At 43.3% G+C, this 27104-nt stretch overlaps 1 protein-coding gene across 12 annotated transcripts in view; it reads left to right on the forward strand.

Moving 5' to 3' along the window:
• DAB1 (DAB adaptor protein 1) overlaps window positions 1-27104 on the forward strand; it is a 701405-nt gene that overhangs the window by 432015 nt on the left and 242286 nt on the right. For 8 of the 12 annotated variants that reach the window (XM_054038503.1, XM_054038512.1, XM_054038513.1 and 5 more), the window contains exon 1: window positions 14327-14414. The exons of 3 other annotated variants lie outside the window; for them this stretch is intronic. The gene's annotated coding sequence lies outside the window, so the exon portion shown is untranslated. Of the gene's footprint in view, window positions 1-14326; window positions 14415-27104 lie in introns of those variants that run through there. One more of the 12 variants, XM_054038508.1, reaches the window with a different exon arrangement.

Raw genomic sequence — 27104 nt, forward strand, 5'->3', positions numbered from 1 at the left:
TGACATGTTTAAAACTGTCTACCCAGTCTAAATATTGCAAGGAGAATATAAAGGGGAAAAAATTGAATATGACCTAAGAGGAAACCAAAAATAATATATTATTAGCTTACTAGTTACAGTCTGTGATTGGAATGGTCATGATTTTGGCAGAAATGGTGTGCTGGATGTTACCCTAAATATGATATTTATTTGTGACAATGATTTTTACTGTGGCATGATGGTCTTGTGCTGTCAAGATTGCAGAACATCACACCAAGAGAGGTTTTTTAGAATCTACAGGATTTAAATAGTCGATTGAAAAGCAAAAAGCAAGAAATATGTGTGTGTGTGTGTGTGTGTATATATATATATATATATATATATATTGCAGAAACTAGAAAATGTTTAGTGGATCTGAAATGCAAAGAATTTTGATTATATTTACTGGCTGCCAAAGCAGATGATTACTTAATAATAACCTAGAGGAGTGAAAAGTAAAGTTGTACAATTGTATAGATTGAGCAAGGAATAAAAAGAAATACTGCACACTTAGTTAAACAGGTTTGCTAACTGTCAGATGAGCAAGACCTAACTAATACGTTACATAGCAGCTTCAGCATGAAAATTGTGCAAAGTAATGCTTAGTTATTATTCAATGCTGCTTCAGTCTTTCAAAAGCTTTTTAACAATTACACAAATATCTGCATGAATGCAAACACATAATGTAAGTAAATGGATTTGCCTTAAAATATTGTAGATGCCGTTTTAGAGGTCTGCTGAAACTGTGTCCACCTGTGTTCATTTCTTAAGTGGCCAGGATGTTCATATTGAAACTCTAGTGTACATTTTCCTCTTTAAAACATTGTCTGGAGAGATGATTGTATTTTGTCAAGGCTAGTAAGTAGTGTACTATAGGCCAGACTTTGTCCATCAAATCTTCCATGGTTGTCAAAAGAAGCCTTTTTTCTCATTGCAGTATTGGATACAATGTTAGTCTGAGGAACATTGGAACAATTCTTATCCTCTGTACTTGGGCATAGATGGGAATCTCTGCGGATGGAAGTAAAGATTCTTCTACCTCCATAGAACTCTCCTCAACCCTCTCCTTTTGATGCTGTGGAGGGTGTGGTGTGATTTTGGGGTTTGTGATGAGGGTGGATTTAGAGACCAAGTGGGTCAGCAGAAGGAATGGGCAGGCTGTGAGGGTAGTGTGTGGGTCAGGGTAGGAAAAAATACACACACGCGCTCTGCAGAGCTTAATCAGAAAAGAGAACACAGATCTCATCTGCATTGACTTTAGTGTATATCACCCAGCAGGAGTTCTGGGGAGCTCATGGCCCCAGAATCATGGCTGCAATGCCCCTTGGGCTCCGGGGGCCACAGCCAGTTCAGAGGCATGGCACCAGGGCAGAAGCACAGAGCCTCCACATGGACGGCCATGGCCTCCTGTGGGTCCTCCAGCATTGTGGGTTTAGGTCATGAAATAGCCCCATTGGGGAGGGCAGAACTGACCGAATGGAACGATAGGGTAGATACTCTGCTTGGAGATCCTCAGGGAGATTTCCTCCCTCCTATGTGCTCTCCTGAGGATTTCACTGTGGGAAGCGATGATCTGGACCCCCTGCTTAGGGCCTGGAAGAAGAGCGCAGCATGACTTGGTGAGTTATAGCAAGAGTAATTACCCTTCCTTTTTCTGTTTGTTTACCTGTCTTCTGTTTATTGTAAGTACTCCCCCCAAAATAATGCAGAACACGGGAAGTTCTGCGAATAAGAGAGTCAGTTATGTGCTCAGAGTATAAAATCTTCATCCAGTGACGTTTACTAGAAAGAGAGGATATTGAATGTACAGCTTCTTTCCTGTGTGGAACATCACAGCTAGCTGTGGGTTGCCACCTAAGATGAGTTTAAACATGGTAGCAAGAAGTGTTTGTTACATACCAGATCATCCTCAGGAACCTGTTCTCTGTTGGAGGCTGATTGTGAAGTTGCCCATCTTAAATCAGTTTGCAGTTAATTGGCAGCGAGTGGAAATGTGCCTTGCCAGAGAGGGTTTCAAATATGAAACCATTTGGATTTCTGAAGAAGCTGGTGTTTTGCATGAAGAATTACAGGCTCTTTGATGGGCATGTGTGAAACAATGTGGTTTGTAATCCCTAGTGCTTTTACAAATTCCAGTACTTGCAAAAACCCTCCTTGGCAAGGTGCACTTCCCTCCCCTGCCAGCTAGCTGGAAACCAATTTGAGACTGGCAACTTCAGACTGTAAAGTGGAGCTATCTAAGTAGATTTGTTTGCATCTGAGGAAACAGCCCTCACCATATGTGTGTTTATTAATGTCTTTAAATGGTTAATGGAGGCTAACGGAATCGAGCATAGTCAATTATAAGGTCCTGTTTGAAATCCCTGGAGGAAAAACAGAATATCAATAGCAGCACATATTAGTAACACTTAGTGCCTGTGTAGCACCTTCTACCAAAGATTCACAAAGATTGAGTGAGCCTCGTAATACCCCTGTGAGAGAGGTGTGGTACAGGTGGGGAAACGGGCTCAGAGTGGCTTACCCAAGGCCACACAGCTGGTTAACTGACAGATCTGGGACTTCAGTCAAGCCAGCGACTCCCTACCGCATGGCCTAATCACAAGATATCACTGTCTTCATGGAGGTGAATTAAGGGACCAATGAACAGCTGTGACTGTGCAAATGAAACAAGTCATTCTGCATATCATAGAAGAGGTGTGCAATACCATCCTCTGGATCGTATTGAGGATTCAAAAGCACTTCGGGTTTTGAAAGGAACTTGCAGGTCTCAATTTCATTTTCAGTGGGTTCCAACATGTGCCTGCATGCTTTCTTGATAACCCGTCTGTTTTTCACCAGATAGCACTGTATGCTCAGTGCTTGCCATCCCCTTCTTCTAGTTGTGTCACTGCCAGAAGGCTACAGAGTCAGACTCATCATTTTACTAGGAAGAGCACCATGGGTTTTTTTTGTGTGTGTGTGTGTTTTTTTTCTTCAGAAACCCTCATCATTTTGAGATTACAAGGATGCCATGTTAGTCCAGCCATGTATCCTTTTTGTCCCTGACAGACCAACATCTGTGAGCTTGTCTCAAAAGGACCTTTCAGAGAATGCTCATATCTGATAACATGACTTCTCTAGTGAAGTTTTAGTGAAGCGAGAGACGGTAGACAAGATTGAAATGGAAGATATAATTTCTTTCCAGTTGAGAAAAGCACTGGATACAGTACCACATCACTATTAATATTACCAATGAATGGTGAAGGAGCTAATTAGGTGACTGAAGAGAGACTGCAGTGGTAAAAGATAATGGCTAAGGGAGGAAATGGCAAGTGAGCTACTGTAGCGATTGATAATGGAGAAGATAGGGGAGTTTTTCCCCACTCAGTACCTAATTGACTTAGAGGAGCCTATTAAACGTGAGACATCATCATGTGTGGGGCTATTCATGTACAGCCTCTCCAAAGTGATCAAGATGATCCTGCTGTGGGCTATAATATCAGCAAATGTGGAGAGTGCTTCTTTGAGTTAGCTGAAGCCTGAGTTGGCTAAGGATATTCTATGCATTGTTCTAGTTTAGTAAGATCTTAACAGCAGAGATAACGGCTGATTCCCTGTTTAAATATTTGAATGCCAGCTCTGAAATCATCCTTGCATCAGGTAAAATGCAATAAATGTGTCTCTCTCGTTTTTAGAATCCTTTTGGGTTCTTTGGAAGTGGCGCACAGAAATCCTTCTCAAATATTTCTCAGATTCTCTCTCTAATATTGCTCAGTATCTCTTTATTACTACCACAGCCCCAGATGTATCAAATAGTTTAATGAAAATGAGAGATTTTCCTCCTTGAGGGGTATCTAATTTCCATTAATATTAATGGACATTCTTTGTGCGCAGTAAGAGTATCCCTGTGTTTTATTGCTTAGTGATTTAAAAGCTTACCATTTACACAGGCTGAAGTTAGACTAGCTCCTAATTATAGTGGTGTGGTAGCACCACTATAGTAAAGATTTCATCACGACTATCTGTTTAAAGATCAACCATTTTAAGTCCTCTAAAATCGAGATGCTTAGTTGGATTCCTTTGAAATTTGGTGTGCCTCAGAAGGGTTCAGGGTAGGGTTAGTGACCCAAATTTGGGGTCATTTGAACTCAAAGTTGTGGAGATATAAGCCCTCCTCACAGCAATTTTTCAAAACGTTTCAAGGTAGGATGGGTTTTTTTGTTTTTGTTTTGTTTGCTCGGATATCGAGCTATTGATGTGATGCAGGTCAAAACGGTCTCAATCTGTCAATTTTTACCTAAGGTGCCCACTAAGTCTTTGGAGGACCTAAATTGTGAATGGTATTTAAGAACATGTTCGCTTGTGTCCATGTGCAGTCTGGAAGGATTACAGTGCACATGCACCAATAAAGGGGAGGGAAAACTGTGAGAGGGTTTCTATGCAGCAACTGGCTGCTTGCTTGGATCGTTTGAGGGAATGCGCCAATGCCATTGCCCTGGTGAACACCCCGCCACTGGTGTTTCTAGTTTGAGCCCTTGTACACCTGTGCAATAAAGAGTTAATAACTCATGTTACTTAGTACAAGTTGTGTCTGTTACATTATAACATGTTCTTTTATTTTATGGCGAGGTTTACTGTGAACACAGCAGAATAGTCAGCAGTTGGTGTCTGATCAACAGTTTTGTTATACTGGGTGGGGAAAAGACAGAGGACTTTGTGGGTACTGGAGGGACAGGGATAGGGGTTGTGACTGCCAAGAAGCCGGGCACTGAGGATGGGTGGTAGGAAAGCCTTGGATTGCTTATTTGAGAATATCTGCATTTGACTAGCCTTTGGACGCTATACTGGCCATTGGCACTATAAGATTCAGGAGATTCCAGATCCTGGAATACACTCTCACACTTAGCCAGCTCCCCAGAAAGAACATCACCGGTGCACAATTTAAGAACCACTTCACAGACTTTTACAAGTCCTTTATCCTTACTTACGGGATACCAACTCAACTCACACTTTCACTTAACCATGATTAAAGCATTAGAATCCTCACTGCTGACAATATCTTTCATAATAAAAGCCTGTGCCCTGCTACTGACATAACCTATGCGTTTCTGCATTCAAATGGTGCATTCCGGATCCTTAAGGTACACATGCACCTCTTCCCTTTGCTCACACACATTGGAGGGTGCAAAACATAGATCTCCCCATATCATCATCATAGCTGTCACCCACCTGAAAGCAGTCCTCATATCACAAACACACCTTTACCAGGCAGTCCTAACTGACTGCACCTCAAATGTATGTAAGTAATTCCTATTAGCTACTGCCAGCTCCAGGGGACCAGAGGGAAGGTGGTGTGGGCAATCTTGTTTGTTTTTGGTTTTTTTCGTTTTTGTTTCTTAATAGTGTTAGATGGAATCCTGTAGGTGAGAGTGAATGAGTTGTAAAAGAAGGCGAAGAGTCTGTATATTTCAGCAACTGTGGGGTTGGCAGAGCAAAGATATGTATGTTAACGGAGTGTATTGGGGCACTGCTGAAAGAGGGCAGAGTTAAGGGTACATGAGCAACCTTAGTTATGTATTTCCTGGTTTTCACAAGTTTGCGTTTTGCTCAGCTCAGTATTCTGCAAGGGGATGACATACCACCAAGCAACCTTACCTCTGCAGCAGGTCTAAGGGTCTGTACAGATGGACAGAAAGTCAGCAGAGGCCTAGAGTTAAGTAAGAGAAAACACTCTCTGGAGTTTCAGGTTTCTTAATACTTTTTTTTAAATATATAACCAAAATATGCCCAGACTAGAAAGGTCTCTAACTAATCCTTTGATGTAGCTGGGCTCTAAAAGAAACAAGCAGAGTAGTTGTTGGCTTTCCAGAGCTCCCCTTCCTGTCTTTCAGGCAAATGGTCCTCATTTGTTTCACTCTGAAAGGAAACCAGCTCCTTTCTCAGGCTCCATGCCTAAATAAGATCAGCTTCAGATGATTAATTTATGTGTGAGATGGAAGCTGAGTGTTTCTCAGGGAATCAGAAAACTTGATCCAGAACTCTTGCTGTGATTTAACTCCTTAATGCCGACATCTATAATGAGTTCCCTTAAAGAAACTGTAGACCTGATGTAAGATGCATAACTGAACTTAAACTGGCCAAATCCGTTAGATTATTTAGAGACAAGTGGGTGGGTGTGAGTAGTATAGCTTTTGATTTTAGTGGTGTTATGATCAGATTATTTCATTATGAAACACAGGCTGAGTCTGATTTTTCCTAAAGAAACTGCTAAAGTCTATGTGACCCCCGTTAAAAGTTACTTTTAGAAACAAATAATTTTTCATTTACTATGCATCTAGGCCCTGATCCTGCAAACATTCAGGCATGTTCTTAACTTTACTAGCCTGAGAAGTCCAAATCCTTGTAGCAGTAAAGTCAAGAACATGTGTAAGTGTTTGCAGGATTGGGGGCCATACTTTTAAAATCTGTGGGAAGGATACCTGAGAGTGTGTGTGTGTGTGTGTGTGTGTGTATGTATATATATATATATATATATATATATATATATATATATATATATATATATATACCGGGAGCTAATGACATGGAGTTGTATGTGAGAGATGTCCATTTTATTAGTCATCACAGAAAAGCTGCATTGATAAATTACCGGAAGTTGAGTGGGAGAAGGATTGTGCAATGAGGAGTAAGAAGCAGTTGCCAGACTGATTAATAAACAATTGGTACCTTCACATTATAAATATCCCAGCCAAGACAATGCTGAGGAGAGGACATGGCTCAAGAGAGCAAAACACACACTGCATTCTTGAAGATTCCGATAATTGTATGGTATAGAGAAAATAGGAAATAGAATGACCAATTTAGAGCTGGCTAGGAAACAGCATTTCTATCCCACAAAAAATGTGTTTAAAAAAAAAATCCATCCCAAATCAGGATGTATGAAAAGGCAAAAACTGATTTTTTTTTTTTTCCTGCTGGACTGAAATTCCAAAATATTTTGTTTTTCAAATACTGACGCATTCCCTTACCTCGGGCTTCTGTCCTCCACTTCTGCTTGCAACACAGGCAGCCAGGCTCCCCAGCTCTCCATCTGTTCTGCTGGCAAGCTGCCAAGCTCCCTCTGCTCACCTGGTGGGCTGCCCCAACTTCTGGGCTACTAGGAATGCCCAGATCCTCATCTGCCCATGTGGTGAGCTTCTGGGCTTCCCTGCTCCCCCAGCTCCCTGGCTGGGGGCTGCCCACATCCCCCTCTGCCCAGCTGGCAGGCTGTCCCACCCCTTGGACTGCCTGCCTCTAGTCCTATGCTACCAGTCTGCACTGCTTCCTGGGCCCCTGGTGTGCCTAGTGAGCTGCCAGTCTGTCTAGCTCCTCATGCAGTCTGGGTCCCGTAGGCAGTGGACAAAGGGGGTGCCGGGGTGTCCGGCAGCCCATGAGGCAGACAGCCTGGGGAACTGAGCAGCCCGGAAATCAGGCAGGTTGGCCAGTGGATCAGCCTACCCGCTTTGCATCAAAGGTTTCAATGGAATTGACACGTTCCCATGGAATGGTTTTAGTTTTGCCTAATCAGCATTTTCTGACAAAACTCTTCGATCTTTCACATCTTTTTCTATTAGGAAATGTTTTTAATGAAATAAGTTGTATCCACTCAAATTTACACTCGTTTTGAAAAAGCCACCTTTGACTTTAAAAATCGCACTTGCATCAGAAAACTTTCCCATACCACAGAGTTACATGTTAACACCTAAAATTGTTATAACTTTAATGAGAAAAAGGAATGTCTGTTCTACTTTCTCAGTTTGTGTACTATGTTCCTTTGATAGCTATTTGTGTATAATCAGTTTCGGTGTCTTCCCTTGTTAAATCAGTGTACCCCTTCACCCTCAGAGAGCCCCACTGATGTCGGGTCTATTATCAAAAAATCCACACCCCTGAGCAGTGTAGTTAAGCTAACCTAGCATGCAGTTTAGACAGCAGTAAGCTGACAGAAGAATTCTTCCATCGACCTAGCTACTACCTCTCAAGGAGGTGGATCACGTACGCCAATGGGAGAACCCCATGTGTGTAGTGGAGTTTCTTGTTTTGGTAAGTTATTTGTTTTTAATATACAAGTTGCTATGTGGTGTTAGAAGGCAAAGTCAAAGAAATTGCCTCTTGCACGTGGAGCAGAAGATGGTGAGGTTTGAGATGGCCCTTAGTGCATTCCACAGTGTTTGACTGGACACTGCACAAACGAGCTTTACCCTTACTGTTTTGAGTTCCATTGTGCCAGGGGAGCGGAGTTGTGACCACAGTTTTCATCTCAGAGCTTTAGGTGCCCTTTTAATGTAGGTCTATGCTGGAGCTGGAGGTGTAATTTCTAGCTCGAGTAGACATACCTCCGACTAGTTCTGATTGAGCGTAGCCATAGTGGTACAAATTATGGGATGGGCTAGGTATGTACCATCATTACATACCTGAATGCAAAGCAAATGCACATTGGAAAACATATCCCAACTAAACTATACATATAAAATGATAAGGTCTAAATTAGCTGTTCCCACTCAAGAAAGAAATCTTGGAGTCATTGTGGAGAATTCTCTGAAAACATCCACTCAATGTGCAGCAGCAGTCAAAAAAGCGAACAGAATGTTGGGAATCATTAGGAAAGGGATAGATAAGAAGACAGAAAATACCATATTGCCTCTATATAAATCCATGGTATCTTGAATACTGCATGCAGATGTGGTTGCCCCCTCTCAAAAAAGATATATTGGAATTGGAAAAGCTACAGAAAAGGGCAACAAAAATGATTATAGGTGTGGAACAGCATCCACATGAGGAGAGATTAATAAGACTGGGACTTTTCAGTTTGGAAAAGAGATGGCAATGGGGGGATCTGATAGAGGTCTATAAAATCATGACTGGTGTGAGGAAAGTGAATATGGAAGTGTTGTTTACTCCTTCTCATAACACAAGAAGTAGGAGTCACCAAATGAAATTAATAGGCAGCAGGAGCAGGTTTAAAACAAACAAAAGAAAGTATTTCTTCACAAAACTCAGTCAACCCGTGGAACTCTTTGCCTGGGGAATGTTGTGAAGGCCAAGACTATAACAGGGTTCAAAAAAGAACTAGATAAGGCCATGGAGGATCGGTCCATCAATGGCTATTAGCCACGATGGGCAGGGGTGCAAAACCATGCTCTGAAATGTCCCTAGCCTCTGTTTGCCAGAAGCTGGGAATGGGTGACGGGGATGGATCACTTGATGATTATCTGTTTTGTTCATTCCCTCCGAGCACCTGGCATTGGCCACTGTCGGAAGACAGGATACTGGGCTAGATGGACCTTTGGTCGGACCCAGTATGGCCGTTCTTATGTTCATATACTCAGACAGCTAGTCCCTCCTGTGAGTGCTGCTGTAACTACTCTTCATTTTTTAGCATACTAGCTCCCCCAGAGCTAGCGTGGGTATGTCTGCTTGAGCTAGAAATTACACCTTCCAGCTCTTGTGTAGACATACCCTTAGATATCCTGGGCCCAGGCCATGGAGCACCTTGAAGACAAGGCCTGAGACCTTTAGCTTGATTTAAAATCTATGGGAAATCAGGTAGAGAGCAGAGGACAGGCTGCTGCAGCATTCTGTGCTAGCTGGACTTCATTGGTGGTCTGCAGGAACACTGGATCATGAGGATCGGGACCATTGTTTATTTCTCATGTTGTTTGTATGAGTATTTTGCACAGCAGCAAGGAAGAGGAAAGCATTTTAAAAAATTGCCCATAGCTTACCCATGGAGCCCATAACTTACCTATGAACTCCCTTAAGGCTGCAAGAAGCCTTAAATTAAAAGTGACCTGCAAAATAAAAAATTAGATTTCTCCCCATTTTCCCTTCTATATGCTATATTAAACAGGGCTGAAATTTTATCCTCCTATCCCCTTTCAAAAAGAAAACTGGAGTGGGGGGCAGGGAAGAATTGTGGTTCTACTTATTTTTTACATTAGAAATTCTGGTGGTGTCTGCCCTGGAAGTAATGCTGGTCAAAAATCAGAATTTCTGTCCCTCAGGTTGAAATACTGGAATTTCCTGTTTTTTTTTTTTTTTCCCCACCATGAATCGGAATGAAAAGTTGAAATATCGAATTTTTTCATAAAAAGTTAGGTTTGGATGTGTCAAAACATTTGCTTTGACATTTTCAGTGCATCGTTTCCGGTTCATCCTGGAAGATGTAGTCCTGCTTTAAAGCCTCGCCTGTAGAAGAGAATGAGGGGAATGTGGCACCTGAACAACACCTCCCACGAATTACATCATCGGTTCAGGTGGACATACATTAATGTTGAACTGACCTGAAATGAAACATTTCAACTTGGTTTGACAAACCAGAATGTTTTGATTTGTCTCACCGTGATGGACTATTGACAGAAAATTGAAAATTTTGTGGAAAAATCAAAATTTCCTCATGGGAAATTGGGATTTTGTGGAAACTTTAGTTTCCACTGAAAAAACTTTTAAAAGGTGACTCCCAACCAGCTCTACAATGACTGGAGAACTAGTGAAATTATGACATCATAAGATTAGAGTGCAAAAACTAAGCATTTTAGCGGGAAAGAGATTTTTAGTGAGACTGTTTACAACTCTGTATTTTTAACACTTTCATAACTTCAGTGACTTTTTAACATTCTGGATAAAAGATGATTTTGTTAAAGTTTCTACATCCTCAACCCCTTCAGTTGAGTGTTAGGGTCTCATCTTGCACTGTTAAAGTTGGTGAGAGTTTTAGTTGTAGTAAACATGCTCTAAAACCTCAAGAAACCCTCTAGCAAAAGCAGGGAATGTGAAATTTGACATCCTTGGTACTTCTAATGTTTAAGAAAAATGAGCAGATTTTTCCCTCTCTTTTTTGGAAAGTAAAGGAGAGGGCAGGGAGCCTTTCAGAACTTTCTGTGTATCACAAAGAAACAAAAAAGAGCACAAGTCTAATTTAAAAAAAAAAATCATTGCCAATCACCTGTAAGTGACAAGAACATTCCCTTATCTGCCAAATAAGACTGTGTGTTAAGTGCCTTTTGGCATTACCTTAGATCCATCACTCTCTCTACCAGTGCTTATTAGAGAAAAAATGTGCTATGATGGATCCTTACCTCTTCATTTTAAACCTAATAGAACATTGAGAAGGAAGTCCTGCTTGTCTTTTGGTTACTCTATCGATCATTAAGTGCTAGAAGAGAAAGAGTACTACACAGAGGACCTGGCACGTTACCTATGACAACCGTTCAGTACATCAAAAGTCTGTTTACAGTATCACCTCATTAGTTTCATATTTTCATATTATGCAATGATAATAGCATTGTCTAGGTTAGGCATTCCTGGTTAAGGTCTCTCAATTCCTCTTACTGGGCGCACTCTGCTATGGAATAACCTCTCCTTTGACCTGTATTGTATAGATTGTTGTGGGTTTATCCATTAATTTCCAATTTGATTTTTTTTTAAGGGGGAACTCTGTGATGGTATAAAGTGTGATTTAGAATATAGGATGGAGGAGGAATGTTGAATTTACTTGAGGTTCCTAGAAAAAGCTTAACAAGTCCTTTCAGACTCCCTCAAACTGAATTAAGTTTTTGTATCTCTTGTCTTTGTCACATTGTTCTCTTGGAAAAAAAATCTGTGACCATTAAAATGGTCTCATTCGGGTACCTGTGATGCAAAGTTATAAACTAAAAATATTTTACATTAAAACAGAACAGATTGCTTATGGTAACTCTTGCATAATGCAGGGGTACAATGAAGAATTGCAGTTCAAATTACTTTTCGGGTCTGTTCTATTTTCTTAGTTTTTAAAGTAGACAATTGCAAAGTATAATTACAACAAGTTCATTTGCATTCATATTACAATCTGGTGAGCAATTACATTCTTTTATATTTAAAAAAATATTGTAAGGAAGTGTGACTTGCATCAATAAATTTCAGCAATGAGAATAGAATTAACGACTCTTATCCAAAGTGTTCTTATTATTGTTACTGAGGCCTGGTCTATGCTACCTGGTTAGGTCAACATAAGCTTCCTTGCGTTGACCTAGCTGTGAAAGTGTCTTCAGTTTTTTTGGTTCTTGCTGATGTAAGTGCCTCTCTACACTGATTTTAGTAACACCACCTTCCCAAATGGCATAGAGTCATGGTTGATGTAATTAGATCAACACTATGTCAGTGTAGACACTGTGTTGCTTATGTTGCCTTCAAGAGCTCTCCCACAATGACCCAAACTGACAATACAATCAATACAAGTATGTCGGTGATGCATGTCCTCACCAGAAACAAGAAGCCAAGTGTACGCGCACACAAGCAATTTAATAACTGCAGTGGCTGTATGTCGATGTAAATTAGGTTGACATAATTTTGTAATGTAGACATGGCCTCAACATGTAGCATCTTTCCTGTGCATAGAAAGACTTCTGACAGGCTGGCTACATGGCAGATACAACTTCCTGATCAGTGTGTAAGGGCAAGCTTCATGTGGGGCATCTTGTTCACTATTGCATTAACTAATCTGAAGCATGCATTTTGAGGAATCTAGAATCCACAACTGTTTTCTTATATTTCAATACCTTTTATGAAAAATAATCCTAGTCAAATACAGAGGGTGCAATACATGGTCCCAAGAAGTTACCAGAAATGTGATTTTTAGTTGCTGTCTTTGGACTGTTTATGCATTTCTTCTGAAGGCGAAATCCTCACTGAAGGGGCAGGAGCGAGGGCATGGCAGTTGTCATATTTGCCTCAGAAAAGACTATTTCACTAGTGGGAGAAGTATATATGTTTTCCCTATGTGTATTTTTGATGATATTTGGTGGTGTGTTATAGGATCTTTTAAGATGAAAGGGGCTATAAAAGTAAGATGTTTATAATTTTGAATCTGATTAGTTATTCTGTTAGGGGAATGTCCCTATTGACTTCAATGGAAGAAAGATCCAAACCTTTGTGACTTAGAATTGTTTTTCCTTTTGCAATTTACCTGGTTAGCTGTGGTCGATCTCCTTTTTTTGTATTGATTGGAGATAAATCTGGTAAAGGAACTAACCTCCGGAATGTACTTCTCCTCTGTATGTAAATCTTTTCAGGAAGTGCATGACAGCCTCTGTTTTGTATGGTTCTACGTTTGTACAGAAGCTGTTATCACAGAATAAGTTTAATGGGTCGTGAATTGTGTGTTGAAAGGAGAGTCTCTCTAGGACTCTTGATCTGCTTGCAATAGACCTATGGGCTTGGCAGCAAGTGCATTAGGCTAAATATGCTTACCCCATTGACTCTGAAGGTAACAGCCCTCAATGCCTCATTAAATTTTCATGGGTGACTGAGAGAAGCCTGGAGGAAAAAAACACCCCATTAGCAGTATCTATTATGGGGTCTTCTGAAAAGCAGGCCCTGTGGCGGCAGCAACACCACACAGCTTTCCAAGAAACCTGTTTCTTGTTGGACGTTTGCAAGGTGAAGCCCTACTTGGCTGTTTGGTTCAGATTTAGCCTCCCCCCGAAACGAGTGGTGAGAAATGGCTGCTGCACTGGGAAGAAGCGTGCAAAAGGCTCCCCCTTGTTGTTAGGGTGACTAGACAGCAAGTGTGAAAAATCAGGGTGGGGTGTGTGCGTGTGGGGGTGTAATAGGAGCCTATATAAGAAAGACCCAAAAATTGGGACTGTCCTTATAAAATCGGGACATCTGGTCCCCCTCCTTGTTGCTGAATGCTTAGGGCCCCTAAGGGACGTGGGGGACAGTGGGGGAGTATCCTGCGCTGGCCCAGGGCTGGACTAGCTGCCCTGCTTGGGCTCTTGCATCGCTTAGCCCTGTCCTGGCCCTGCAGTACCCACTGTATGGACAACAGACAGCTGGTGGCTACCCCCTTGGCCCCTGGCACCGCCCTGCATCCCCGCCCGGATGGGAGCGCATGGGACGCGGGTGGCAAGACGAGAGGCAGGTGTGGGTGGGAGCCACCCGCGCGTGGGGTAGGGCCCAGTGTGGCTGTGGAAATGTCCGCGCTCCTGGAGGGGGCAGGTCCCGCCGCGTGTCCTCTTGGCCCCGGGCTGGTGCTTTACCCGCTATGCACCGGCCCGGGGGACGCGGGAGAGCAGGGGGGGGGGGTGAGACAGTCTGTGAGCAGCGATGCTTCTCTCCCCGCCAGGGAGACTGAGAGGGGTGGGGAGGGAGCCGCTCTGCGCATCCCCCCCCCCCCCGCCTCTGGAGAGGAGGCGGCGACCCGGGATCATCTCCTCCCCAGCCCCCTGCTCCCGCCTCTGGGCTCGGCTGCGCGCGGACGGGGGTCGGGGGGCAGGCACCCGGGGAAGCGGCTCTCCCGGGGTGGCCGCGCCACGTGCGCGGTAAGGAGCCGGAGCCGCTGCCGCGCGCGCCATGGGGAGCAGAGGGACGCCGGGCGCCGAGGTTTGCCGCGGCAGGTTAGTGCTGCGAGAGTCTCTCCCCAGGCAAACGGGGGCTGGCGGCGGCGGTTGTTGTTGGGGGGGGGGGGGGGATTGGATGAGCCGCTTGTGCGCGCAGTCTGTGTGTGTTCCCGGATAGCGCACAGCAGCTGGGGCTTCTCCTGGGTGGCACCGGATAGCAAGAGCAAGGAGAAGTGCAGCTTCTGCTCTGCGGGGATAACAACTCCGGGCTCTCCCTGTCTATTGCAGTGGTCTCTCCGTCTGGGGACGGGGGTGGGACTTTGGGAACGGGATGGACGGGGGGGGGGGGGGACAGAAGGGGTTGTCCGGATATTGCCATGCTGGAGTTGGGTGGCAGCTGCCACGTGCAGTTGTGGTGGAGAGAGGGGGCAAGGAGGGGGGTGCCTCCTTCTTGCTCCCCTGAAGAGTTGGCTGGTTGCCCCCGTGAAAGGAGGGCGGGCGGCCCCAGGCACTGCCTCCTTGGTGAGTGGGGAGGTCAGGTCGGCGCTGCGTGCAGGAGAAGGGATGTGGGACAGAGGGCACCCTATAGCTGCTGGAGAGGGTGGTGGGGTGGGCAGGAGGGCCCTTCTACCTCCCCTCTTCCCCCCTCATTACAGGGCAACTAGCAATTCCTCCTTCTCCAGCCTTTGGCAGCAGTTTTTACCCATTCGCATCTGCACCTTGCAACCCCCCCTTTGCTCCCTTCCCTCCCCGTCCGCACCAGAACAAGCGGAATTTTCTGTCCCGGCTTCTAAGCGATCCGTGGAAACCCCCAAGATTCGGTCTGCAATCTCGTGTCCCCGAGGTGCCCGGCCCCAACCAAACCCACAGCAACGCCAGCCTCACCCCAGAACACACCAGCCCCTGGAGTCCAAGCAGAGAGGAAAGCCAACAACAAACGTGACCTGGTTGAGTGATTATTTTTTTTTTTGCCTTGAGGATCCCCGGGCTCCTGACGAAGCGCTGCGGATGGGGGGAAGCTGAGTGTGTGACCGAGCCATCATTCCCATGGTTCAATTAGATCTCCACGCACAGCCATGTTATTGTGACAGCCCCGCACCAAGACGCCCCTTGTCTTGCGTTTGCTGTTACGCACCGTTATGTTGTTGGCGTTTGGGGGTTCCCGGGGGCTGTTGGTGAGGGAATTGCCAATCCCACGTTCAGAGCTTTGTTTCTGATTTTGAATGGCGCTTTTGCAAACATCCCCACGCTCCCACCCTCCAGAAACCCTAAAAGTACACATTGAAGTGAGCCGCATTGTTAGTGTCTGCTCCAGTTCCACGGGGCTTGCAGCCCGTCTACACACTGATGGCTGGTCGGAGATGATCTTACACCTGCAATCTGTCTTTTTGATGATGCGCCTCCTGAATGTATCGCTGCTGTCTACAGTAGTTTTAAATAAGGAGCGCGTTAGCTGAGGGCGCATTTTAAAAGCACTCATCTGTGTATTTGTTTTCTTTCTCGGAAGATGTATTGTGAGTTGAAAACCAACCGCAAACGGGGTTGTCTGATGGAAATGTATTTAGAACCTAAGGGTACATCTACACTACAGTGGGGAGTCGATTTAAGATACGCAAATTCAGCTACGTGAATAGCGTAGCTGAATTCAACATATTGCAGCCGACTTACCCCGTTGTGAGGACGGCGGCAAAATCGACTTCTGCTGCTTTTTGTCGGCGGCGCTAACTACCACCTCTGCTGGTGGAGTTAGAGCGCCGATTCGGGGATCGATTGTCGCGTCCCGACGGGACGCGATAAATCGATCCCCGAGAGGTCGATTTCTACCCGCCGATTCAGGCGGGTAGTATAGACCAGACCTTAGGGAGGAGAAGTGGAAATGCCGACTTCACTGAGTTGCTTAAATTAAGTAATAGGGCTATCCCCCGGAGCCTGGATCCCCTGGCAGTCCATAACATTATGGTTAAAACTAAGCTCCCTGATTTAAAGCTAGTCCTCTCCTAAGGGCCTGATTCCGCAATTGGACTGTACATCTGTGTAAAAGTGACTCAGGAGTAAGGGGTCAAAATGTTCATGTTGAAAGTTTGCACACTTACTGATGGCTCTCTGCTAATGCGTAACATTGCAAACCTCCCCTATTCTCATTATTAGTGTCCTTTTTAAAAATTACAGACCAGAGGAGGGATTCCAGATTCCTTGCAGTTCCAACAATGCACAGTCAAGGAGCTGGGTTTAAAAAAAAAAAGTGAAAATTGGCTTTAATAGAGATGTTCCTTAAATGGAATTGGATAAAAATTTTCATAGTAAGACCTAATAAGAACTGTGGGAGGAAGGCCATTTGGTCTTCAGAGAGGTTTTAATATATGCCCTTAAGTGAATTAGTGTTCAAAATACTGTGATCGCAAGCTCTTAACTACAGTTGGGTGTTCCTATTGGCTTGATTCACGTTTGGAATGCATTAGGTTGTGAAAGAAATCACAATGTGAATGTTTGGGGAGAATCTCAGGGAGATTCATTGGAACATTTCTGAGAGTGTTCAGTCTTTGGGGCAGGAGTAATTGTTTTTTGATCTGTTTGTAGACCAGCTAGCACAATGGAGTCCTGATCCATGACTGGAGCCCCTAAGCGCCACCACAATATAAATAATAATAATAATAGAAAAATTATGGGAGAGAGTAGTGAACAATCAAGTACAAGAATGTTTTGTTTTATTGTTTTTTATTAATCCTGGCACTTGTAGATCACTGTTTAGTTTTAGTTTCACTGTAAAGTTGTGTTCTGTTCATTTCAACACAATAAACTAAACTTTAGATTCTTTACCAAAATAGTTTTAAAAGCCAAATTCTTGATTTTTCTTCCACTTGCTTAAATTTTGAATACTCAACTAAAACGCTTAATCACCTTTATTGTTTTCAACTACTCACACAGAAAAAACCTTATTGTTGATGAGACTCATCTCTGAAGCTGTTTCACAGTATGTTTCCATTGCAAGACACACAATTATATGAAATGATTGAAGAAAATATTGTATCGCTTATTGTTTTTCTTTTTCTTTCTGCTATACTCACTTAAGCAAAAAGGAAATTATTGTTCAACATTGGATTGAATTCATTGGATTCAGATATGTACATTGTTTTTTGAAGAGGCCCTTATGAATTTTTTTGTTGTTGAGCGGTCTAAATGCAGTTGATATCTAAAATAGAAATTAAAACCGAGAGCTGAAAGGCACATTTTCAGACTTCAGAAGTCAAACTGCAGGTGAAATTAGACTCTAGTTTACACAGTTGTCATTAATTTCTCTAATTACATGCATTACACACTTGCCTTAAATATACTGGATTTTTTTCCCCCAACTAATTATTTTTTTCTCACAGTGCATTTAATCACCATGGCATATGAGTTCAAAACTTATTGTCCCCAGTGGTATAGAAAGAATTTAGTCTGTGGACTGTACATTGGCACTGATCTCCCTTTAACAGCCCCTCAAGATATGGATGGAAGACAGCCACCCTCATGTCTCCTGGTAGGATCTGCCTTCCGGACATTAGTGCTTGCACACATCAGTGGTTTCATCTTACGAGGATTGAAATTGATTTTCTTTTTTCAGCTCAGCCTGTGAAAGATCCAGTGTGTGCCCCTTGACCTGTGGCCCCACATGATGAAGTGATACCAACAGTCAAGGATCTTGACTTGAGGCAGCTACAGGGCATCAAAAGTAGTAGCATCAGATTGAGCAGGTTATGCTGAGGCAGTTAGGGCTAGAGCCACAAAGGGGACTCGGGCTTTGTATTGCAGCACCGAACTGTAGGTACCCTGCTGCCTAGTAGATTTCCCAGCCCTGAGTTAGAAGCCCAGGCACCCTCTTCAATGCTAGGGGAGAGTTAGGTGTCTAAGAATGAGATTTGCAAAAGCCAGTGCGCTGAGCAGGGAGCTGTCTAAACTAGCCAATCGGAAATGCTGAGAAGAGGGCTGTAGCCTAAGCCCCACTCCTCCAAAGAAATTAGCGGCCGAATTCTGGACTGGAGGGATGCCTAGCCAGGAACCCCCTGCTGGAGTTCAACCCTTTCTCAAGAAAACCAGTGGTTGTGCCCCCATTATATCCAAGAGCCATGTGGTTAGACCATTCACCTGGGATGTGGGAGATTTGGGTTCAAATTCCCACCCTGTCTGATTCAGAGCAGGGACTTGGACCCCAGCCTCCCACCTCCCTGCCCTAACTACTGGATGAAAGGGTATTCTGTGGGGGTGGGGAGAGGAAGCTGGGTGTTTGTCAATCTCTGGGGTTGAAGCTTTGTATGAAAGCCATAGAGTGAGTGAATGACTCTCTTGCCTCATGGTTAGAGCAGTCTCTTGGGAGCCCCAGGTCTCAGTCTCTGTGCCAGTGAATATGGGTAGGTAAATGTGTAGTTTGAGGATTCTGCTGGAGGATTTAGGAGGCTTTGTGCATGACCACCAAAAGAAATTAGGTGCTTTAGGAAATGCAGGCTTCTAGGGTATTTAGGTGTCCACAAGGTTAGGTGGCAGCTGAGCAGGGGTTCTGAGGATCAAAATTTTGGATTTAGGCACTTAAAGTTAAGCATTTAAATCCCATTGTGGATGTCACTATCTGTCTACTTAACACTGTGAGCAAGCCACAATGCAGGTGCAGTCAAGAAGGTACAGGAGGCAGATTCTTTAGGGTCAAGGGCCAGCAGTTATTGAATACTTTGGCCTTTCTTGTTCATTAGAACACATCCTGGGCAACTTTTGATTAGATTTCCCTAGGCCTCTCCTGAACTTACTTGGGCAAACTGTTCATTTAAAAGTACATCAGCTTTAGTTGTTCTTTTCAGCTGCCAAGAGGTCATTGGACACGTGTGTCTAAATAACCATTTATTTATAACATGCTTTTTACTGTCCACCATGCACTTGCTGATGCTGTTTTTAGACTATCATCAGGTCCAGTCCCATAATCTCACTCATGCAAAACACATGACAACCATATTGCCATCCTTAGGAGATCAAAAATCATGAGCTGGATTCCCTCTCTTCCCCCCCCCCCCCAAAATCAAGATTTAAAAAAAAATCGTATTGCGTTTTTGGTTTCTTTTGATTTTTGAACTCTGCCCATCCCCTGCATATGACAATTGGTGTTTACCACTCTGCCAGATTCATTAAGTAAGGTGATTCTGGCCCCCATTACAGGAGCCCTCATCCCCACATCTGCCCATCCCCTGCTCAGCAATTAATTTTGTCACCCTGTCTCTCCATGAGTTCTGTCCCTTTCTGGTGGACCCCTCAGTTCAGCTCACCCACCCCATTCACCCCCATGCCCTTCAGTTCAATTTCTTGCAACCTCCACCATCAGTTCAGCCCCTCCTCAGTTCAGTGACCCCCCCCCCCCAACCTCACCTCTGCTCCTCCTGAGCTTTTCACCCCCCTCTCCCAGACCTGGGGGTGGGGGCTGCAACAGGGTTTCCTCTGCCTCTTCCCAGCCCAGGTGATGGAGGGAGGAGGAGCAGATGTGCTTTCCTTCCCCCCCCCCCCACCTCCAGGAGGGCAGCAGGGAGAAGGTAAAGGAGTTGCCCTGAACTGCTGGGCTTTTTGCTCCCTCCTTCCCCTTCCCATCCTGTGATAGCAGTGGGGAGAGATACAGCTGGCTTCTGGCAGGGCTGATGCTCGTGACAGTGCAAGATGAACTCCATAACCTTCTGAAATCCCATCACTTGTGAAAATATCACTATAGTTGGCAGTACTTTGATGACTTCAGCTAATTTGATAGGTCTGCCAACCCATCTTATCCCATCCCAGCCCCAGAGGCTAAGTGAATCTCTTTCTGTCTATCTGTCTTTCTGACTCTTTGGGTTTCAAGTATTGCAAGGTTTTGGTCTGTCAGAAAAGTCTCTTGGTTTCTGTTTGATAAAATATGCTAACTAACTGCAGCCAACCTGCCCTGCTAATATGGGATTCTCCTGAAGATGAAGATATGCCAACAGCAGTTAAATATTGTTTACTGGAACCTATATAATTTTATGTTTAGGAAAGTGGATGGTTCCAGGGAATAGTAACAACGATTTTTTTTTAAAATGGTTGGCTAAAGTTTTAGTCACATAAGTAAGTGGCCTGATTTTCAAAAGTGCTGCTTACTTGGCCACGTTTACGGAAGTTAAGAGGGACTGCTGGATACGCAGAACTTTTGACAATCCAGCCGATTATTTAGGGATATAGAGTGTGTCACTTCTCAATCACACATTCATGTCCTGTGCAGGTAAGTAGTGACCAAAAATTGTTCTGTCTACCTTAGCTACTTATATGGCTCTATTACTATAGTACTTGAGCGCCTCACACTCTTTAATGTATTTATCCTCACAGCATCCTTGTGAGGTAAGGAAGTTATATCCCCATTTTACACATTGGAAACTGAGGCACAGACAGATTTGCCCAGGATCACACAGGAAGTCTGTGTGTGAAGCAGGGAATTGAACCCATTCTTCTTAAATTCCAGGCTTGCATCCTAAACAGTGGACCATCCTTCCTCTCACTTCTGTGTGAAAGGCAGATTGTATAAAAGATTGTCTGGTTGCCTGTGCAATTTGTTCAGTGGCCTATGTGAAATGAGTTGGTGGTCCAAACCTCTTTCCTCCCTGTCAGGTGTCTGCATTGCAAAAATGCTATAATTGACAGATTGGCTGGTAGTAACATCAAAGAGGACAAGGACTGAATGAGCATGGAGACTGAACTACCATCTCACGTTAGCCCTTTTGGTACAAGGTTGAGGCATGTTAGTACAATAGGGCGGAGTGAATAAAACTTTACTGTTGTTCCTTTTCTGGGGATAAACTTCACTTTTCTGGACTGTCAAGTCTTTTCCACTAGCATTAAGTTAATTCAAAGTTGTGTAAAAGAGACCTTAGCCTCTCAGTCTGGCCTTTCTTTATACCGATAAATCAGCTATGTGCATATTTTTTGCGCATTACCACTTGAAAATGCATGTATTTTATTAAACATGTATAAAAAGCCAGATATTCAGTAGGATTTCATCAATCTAAACCTCAAGTGCCATTTGGCAAAATACCTTCTTCCTTTGTATGGCAGTTCTCTATTTCAACAATAATACAAGACTTGGGGATGAATATTGATTAACTATATGAACATTTAACTAAGCATTTTAAATAAAAACATTTAACCCTCTCACCAATAATTAAATGGATTAAAAAAGTATGAAGTTGAAACAATTTTAAAAGGTGGCACACGGACCTAAACTCCATACTTTGCCAATAATACAAGGATTTTGCCCAGGCTAGCTTAAATAAAATTACATTTCATGGCCTTGGCTTAATAATTTCATCCATAAATCAATTCTGCTTAAAAGAAGTAGAATTGTTATTGCCCCATCCTTCGTAAACTAAAAAGGCCAGCGTAGTGGGATGCAGAAAAGCGGTCATATTATTTCATGCAATGTCATCTGTGTATCTAATCTCACACAGTCAACCATCATAATGTTCAGATGCTAAAGGAGTAAGCAGTATTCAGACATGTAATGCATAAAATTGCTGTTCTTCTGTTTGAGTTTTTTTTTATTGTAGCGTTAGCAAATGTTATGAGAATCCACTTAAAAGTAGTTTTTATAAATAACGACTGTATATTTTTCATTTGCCATGCATACAGTCATGGACCCTAGTCCTAGCACAGACCCCTCTGTGGGACTCCACATGGATTTAGGGTAGCAACTACAAAGCTATAACTGCATGTGGATCTGTCGTGAATAAAGGGAAGCATGTAGCTGTGCTGCCCCAAGTGTCACTATTGCCTTGTTGCCCCACCTCTTGTTTTTGGGAGGGTCTGAGTTACTTACTTCACCCCTTTCTCTGGAGCGGATTACTCCCCTGTGCATTAGTTAGCATCTCAGTTTGACAGGTGCTGGGGATAGAATCAGGATTCTTCCCAATTTCCACCCCCTTCCCAGAGTCTCAGAGCCAGGGCCGGCTCCAGGGTTTTGGCCGCCCCAAGCAGCCAAAAAAAACCCATCCCCAAACCCGCGATCGCGATCTGGGGCAGCAGGTCCTTCGCTCTGAGCCGGAGTGAGGGACCATCCGCCGAATTGCCGCCAAATAGCTGGTCGTGCCGCCCCTCTCCGGAGTGGCCGCCCCAAGCACCTGCTTGACAAGCTGGTGCCTGGAGCCGGCCCTGCTCAGGGCAGCACCTGCCCTTCCCATCATCCCATTGCAGTTAGCTTAGTGGAGAGCAAAAGGAGTCTTACCCTTCCTCAGGAGGTCCATCGTATCAGAAGTAGGATAGTCTGATACCTGAGGCTACAAACATACCCACTTATTGGTTCATTTCAACTATTAAATATGTACTGATGTATGAGCTGCTCTCTTTACTGTACAGAGATGTCTGTGAACGGCCGATTTGCTCTCTGTTCTCCAGATAGTGTCAAGAAGCACTGTTTATTTTTTTTCAGCAAATGCTGATTACCCTTGCAGGTAGGGAAATAGCAGTTTCTTGAGAGTCTTGTGATTCCCCTAACCCAAAGGCAAATGAATAGAAATTTAGTGGACCTAGAGCTCTCCAAAGAGGAGTCTGACCTAATTTTGTAGTGAAGCAAATAATCCTACCATGCAGGTACAGGACCGGATTAACTTTTTGTGGGCCCCAATGCTTGGACCATGGCCCCACCTCTCTGCTCAGCCTGCAGTCCGCCCCGAGGCCCTGCCCCCTGCTCGGCCTCTGACCCCCAAAGCCCCACCCGCCGCTCACACACGGGGGGGGGAGAGGGTGGAGAGGAGTGAGTGGTGGGCAGGGGGAGAGGGGGATGAAGAGGAGTGAGCAGGAGGGAAAGGGAAGAGAGGGGGCTGCAATTTAAGCCATTGCTTCTTTTCCTATCCTCAGAGGCTAAGAAGAACAATTTTTCTCTATCCTCCTTGTAACAACCTTTTATGTACTTGAAAACTGTTACCATGTCCCCTCTCGATCTTCCCTTTTCCAGACTAATCATACTCAGTTTTTTTCAGTCTTCCCTCATATAGGTCATGTTTTCTAGACCTTTAATCATTTTTGTTGCTCTTCTCTGGACTCTCTCCAATTTGTCCACATCCTTCCTGAAATGTGGCGCCCAGAACTGGACACAATACTCCAGGTGAGGCTAATCAGCATGCAGTAGAGCGGAAGAATTACTACTCCTGTTTTGCTTACAACACTCCTGCTAATACATCCCAGGATGATGTTTGCTTTTTTTGCAACATTGTTACATTAACTCATTTAGTTTGTGGTCCACTATGATCCCCAGATCCCTTTCTGCAGTGCTCCTTCCTAGGCAGTCATTTCCCATTTTGTATGTGTGCAACTGACAGTTCCTTCCTAAGTGGAGTACTTTGCATTTGTCCTTATTGAATTTCATCCTATTTACTTCAGACCATTTCTCCAGTTTGTCCAGATCATTTTGAATTTTAATCCTATCCTCCAAAGCACTTGCAACCCCTCCCAGCTTGGTATCTTCCGTAAATTTTGTAAGTGTACTCTCTATGCCATTATCTAAATCACTGATGAAGATATTGAACAGAACCGGACCCAGAACCGATTCCTGTGGGACCCCACTCATTATGCCCTTCCAGCATGACTGTGAACCACTGATAACTACTCTCTGGAAATGGTTTTCCAATCAGTTTTGCACCCACAATATAGTAGCTCCATCTAGGTTGCATTTCCCTAGTTTGTTTATGAGAAGGTCATGCAACACCATATTGAAAGCTTTACTAAAGTCAAGGTATACCATGTCTACGACTTTCCTCCCTATCCACAAGGCTTGTTACCCTCTCAAAGAAAGCTTTCAGGTTGGTTTGACATGATTTGTCTTTGACAAATCCATGCTGACTGTTACTTATCACCTTATTATCTTCTAGATGTTTGCAAATTATTTGCTCCTTTATCTTTCCAGGTACAGAAGATAAGCTGACTAGTCTGTAATTCCTTGGATTGTCCCTGTTTTCCTTTTTATAGATTGGCACTATATTTGCCCTTTTCCAGTCTTCTGGAATCTCTCCCATCTTCCATGACTTTTCAAAAATAATCGCTAATGGCTCAGATATCTCCTCAGTCAGCTCCTTGAGTATTCTACGATGCATTTCATCAGATCCTGGTGACTTGAACACATCTAACTTGTCTAAGTATTTTTAACTTGTTCTTTCTCTATTTTAGCCTCTGATCCTACCTCATTTTCACTGGCATTCACTATGTTAGACGTCTAATCACAGCCAACCTTCTTGGTGAAAACTGAAACAAAGAAGTCATTAAGAACCTCTTGACATTTCCACATTTTCTGTTGTCCTTTCATTGAATAACGGGCCTACCCTGTCCTTGGTCTTCCTCTTGCTTCTAATGTATTTGTAGAATGTTTTCTTGTTACCCTGTATGTCTCTAGCTAATTAGATCACATTTTTTGCCTTGGTCTTTCTAATTTTGTCCCTACATACTTTGTGTTATTTGTTTATATTCATTCTTTGTAATTTGACCTAGTTTTCGCTTTTTGTAGGACTCTTTTATTTTTTATTTTTTAGATCATTGAAGATCTCCTGGTCAAGCCAGGGTGGCCTATTGCCATACTTCCTATCTTTTCTGTGCAGTCGGATAGTTTGCTCTTGTGCCCTTAATAATGTCTCTTTGAAAAACTGCCAACTGTCTTCAATTGTTTTTCCTCTTAGACTTGCTTCCCATGTGTGCTTGCTATTATGTTTTTAGCAGGCATACTACTGATTTTGCAAAACTTTAGATTTAGATGTTCTCAGAAAATGACCCTATAGTTGCAAGATGTGCATTACCTTAATGAGCAGATAGTGGAAATCTGTGTAAAAATAAATTTGGAGGATATTTTTCAGAAAACAGATGATAAAAAAAATATCAAGCCCACTGGAGTTGCTTGTAATAGAATTGTATAAATATAGAGCTGGAAGGAATCTCAAGAGGTCATCAAGTCCAGCCCCCGTACTGAAACAGGACCAAGTAAACCTAGAACATCTCTGACAGGTGTTTATCTAACCAGTTCTTAAAAACCTACAGTGATGGGGATTTCACAACCAAACTCCATTGGAAGCCTACTACTGAGCTTAGCTACCCTTACGGTTAGAAAGTTTGTACTGTTATCTAACCTAAGTCTCATTTGCTGCAGATTAAGCCAATTACTACTTGTCCTACCTTCGGTGGATATGGAGAACAATTGATCACCATCCTCTTTATAACAGCCTTCAATGTATTTGAAGACTATTATCAGGTCCCCCCTCAGTCTTCCTTTCTCAAGACTAACATACCTAGTCATTTTAACCTTTCCTCATAGGTCAGGTCAGCCTCCATCTGAAGCAAGGGGGGAAGATTCATAGGAAGGGTTGCAGATTAACTGGATGAGCAAGCATCTCAGGTGGTTAAGAGAAGGCAGAAAGTCTACAAGGAAGGGAACATCGGCGGGATCAGCAAGGAAAGCTGCCTCTTGGAGGTCAGAAAGTGTAGGGATAAAATGAGAATTGCCAAAAGCCAAGAAGAGCTGGACCTTGCAAAGGAAATTAAAATCAATAGTAAAAGGTTCTATAGCCATATAAATAAGAAGAAAACTAAGGAAAGAAGAAGTGGGATCACTAAGCACTGAGGATGGGATGAAGATTAAAGAAAATTCAGTCCTGGCCCAACACCTAAACAGATACTTTTTCTGAGTTTTTAATGAGGCTAGTGAAGAGCTTAGGGGTAGTGGTAGGGTGGCTAATGGGAACAAGGATAGGCAGGTAGAAATTAGGAAGTCCAACTCAAACAGTTTAATGGGACTAAATCGGGGGGCCTGGATAATCTCCATCCAAGAATATTAAAGGAACTGGCACATGAAATTGCAAGCCCAATAGAAAGGATTTTTAATGAATCTCTAAACTCGGGGGTCATACCCTATGACTAGAAAATTGCTAATATAGTTCCTATTTTTAAGAAAGGGGGGAAAAAAGTGATCCAGGAAACTACAAGTCTGTTAATTTGACCTCAAAAGGTCTTGGAACAATTTTTGAAAGAGAAAATAATTCAGGACATAGAGGTTAATGGTAATTGGGATAAAAAACAACATGGTTTTCCAAAAAGTAGATTGTGCCAGACCAACCTGGGGTTATTAGTAGAGTTGTTCAGGGATTGGTTTTGGGATCGGTCTTGGGACCGAGCTTATTTTAACATTACTGACCTTGGCACAAAAAATGAGTGTACTAATAAAATTTGTGGATGACACAAAATTGGGAGGTATAGCCAATTCGGAGGAGGAATTTCATACAAGAAGATCTGGATGACCTTGTAAACTGGACTAGTAGAAATGGGATGAAATTTAATAGTGCAAAATGCAAGGTCATAAATTTAGGGACTAACTACAGGAATATTTGCTATAAGCTGGGGATATATCAGTTGGAAGTGACAGAGGAGGAAAAAGAGGCGGGTGTATTGGTTGATCACAATGTGATGTGACCGTGAAAAAGACTAATGCAGTTCTAGGATGCATCAGGCGAGATATTTCCAGTAGAGACAGGGAAGTGTTACTACCATTGTACAAGGCACTGGTGAGACCTCATCTGGAATACTGTGTGCAATTTTTGTCTTCCGTGTTTAAGAAAAATGAATTCAAACTGGAACAGGTGCAGAGAAGGGCTACTAGGATGATCCAAGGAATGGAAAACCTACTTTATGAGAGGTGACTCAAAGAGCTTGGCTTGTTTAGCCTAACCAAAAGAAGGCTGAGAGCAGATGTGATTGTTCTCT

The sequence above is a fragment of the Malaclemys terrapin genome, chromosome 8, assembly GCF_027887155.1.
Source record: "Malaclemys terrapin pileata isolate rMalTer1 chromosome 8, rMalTer1.hap1, whole genome shotgun sequence".
In the NCBI taxonomy this organism is placed as follows: domain Eukaryota; kingdom Metazoa; phylum Chordata; order Testudines; family Emydidae; genus Malaclemys; species Malaclemys terrapin.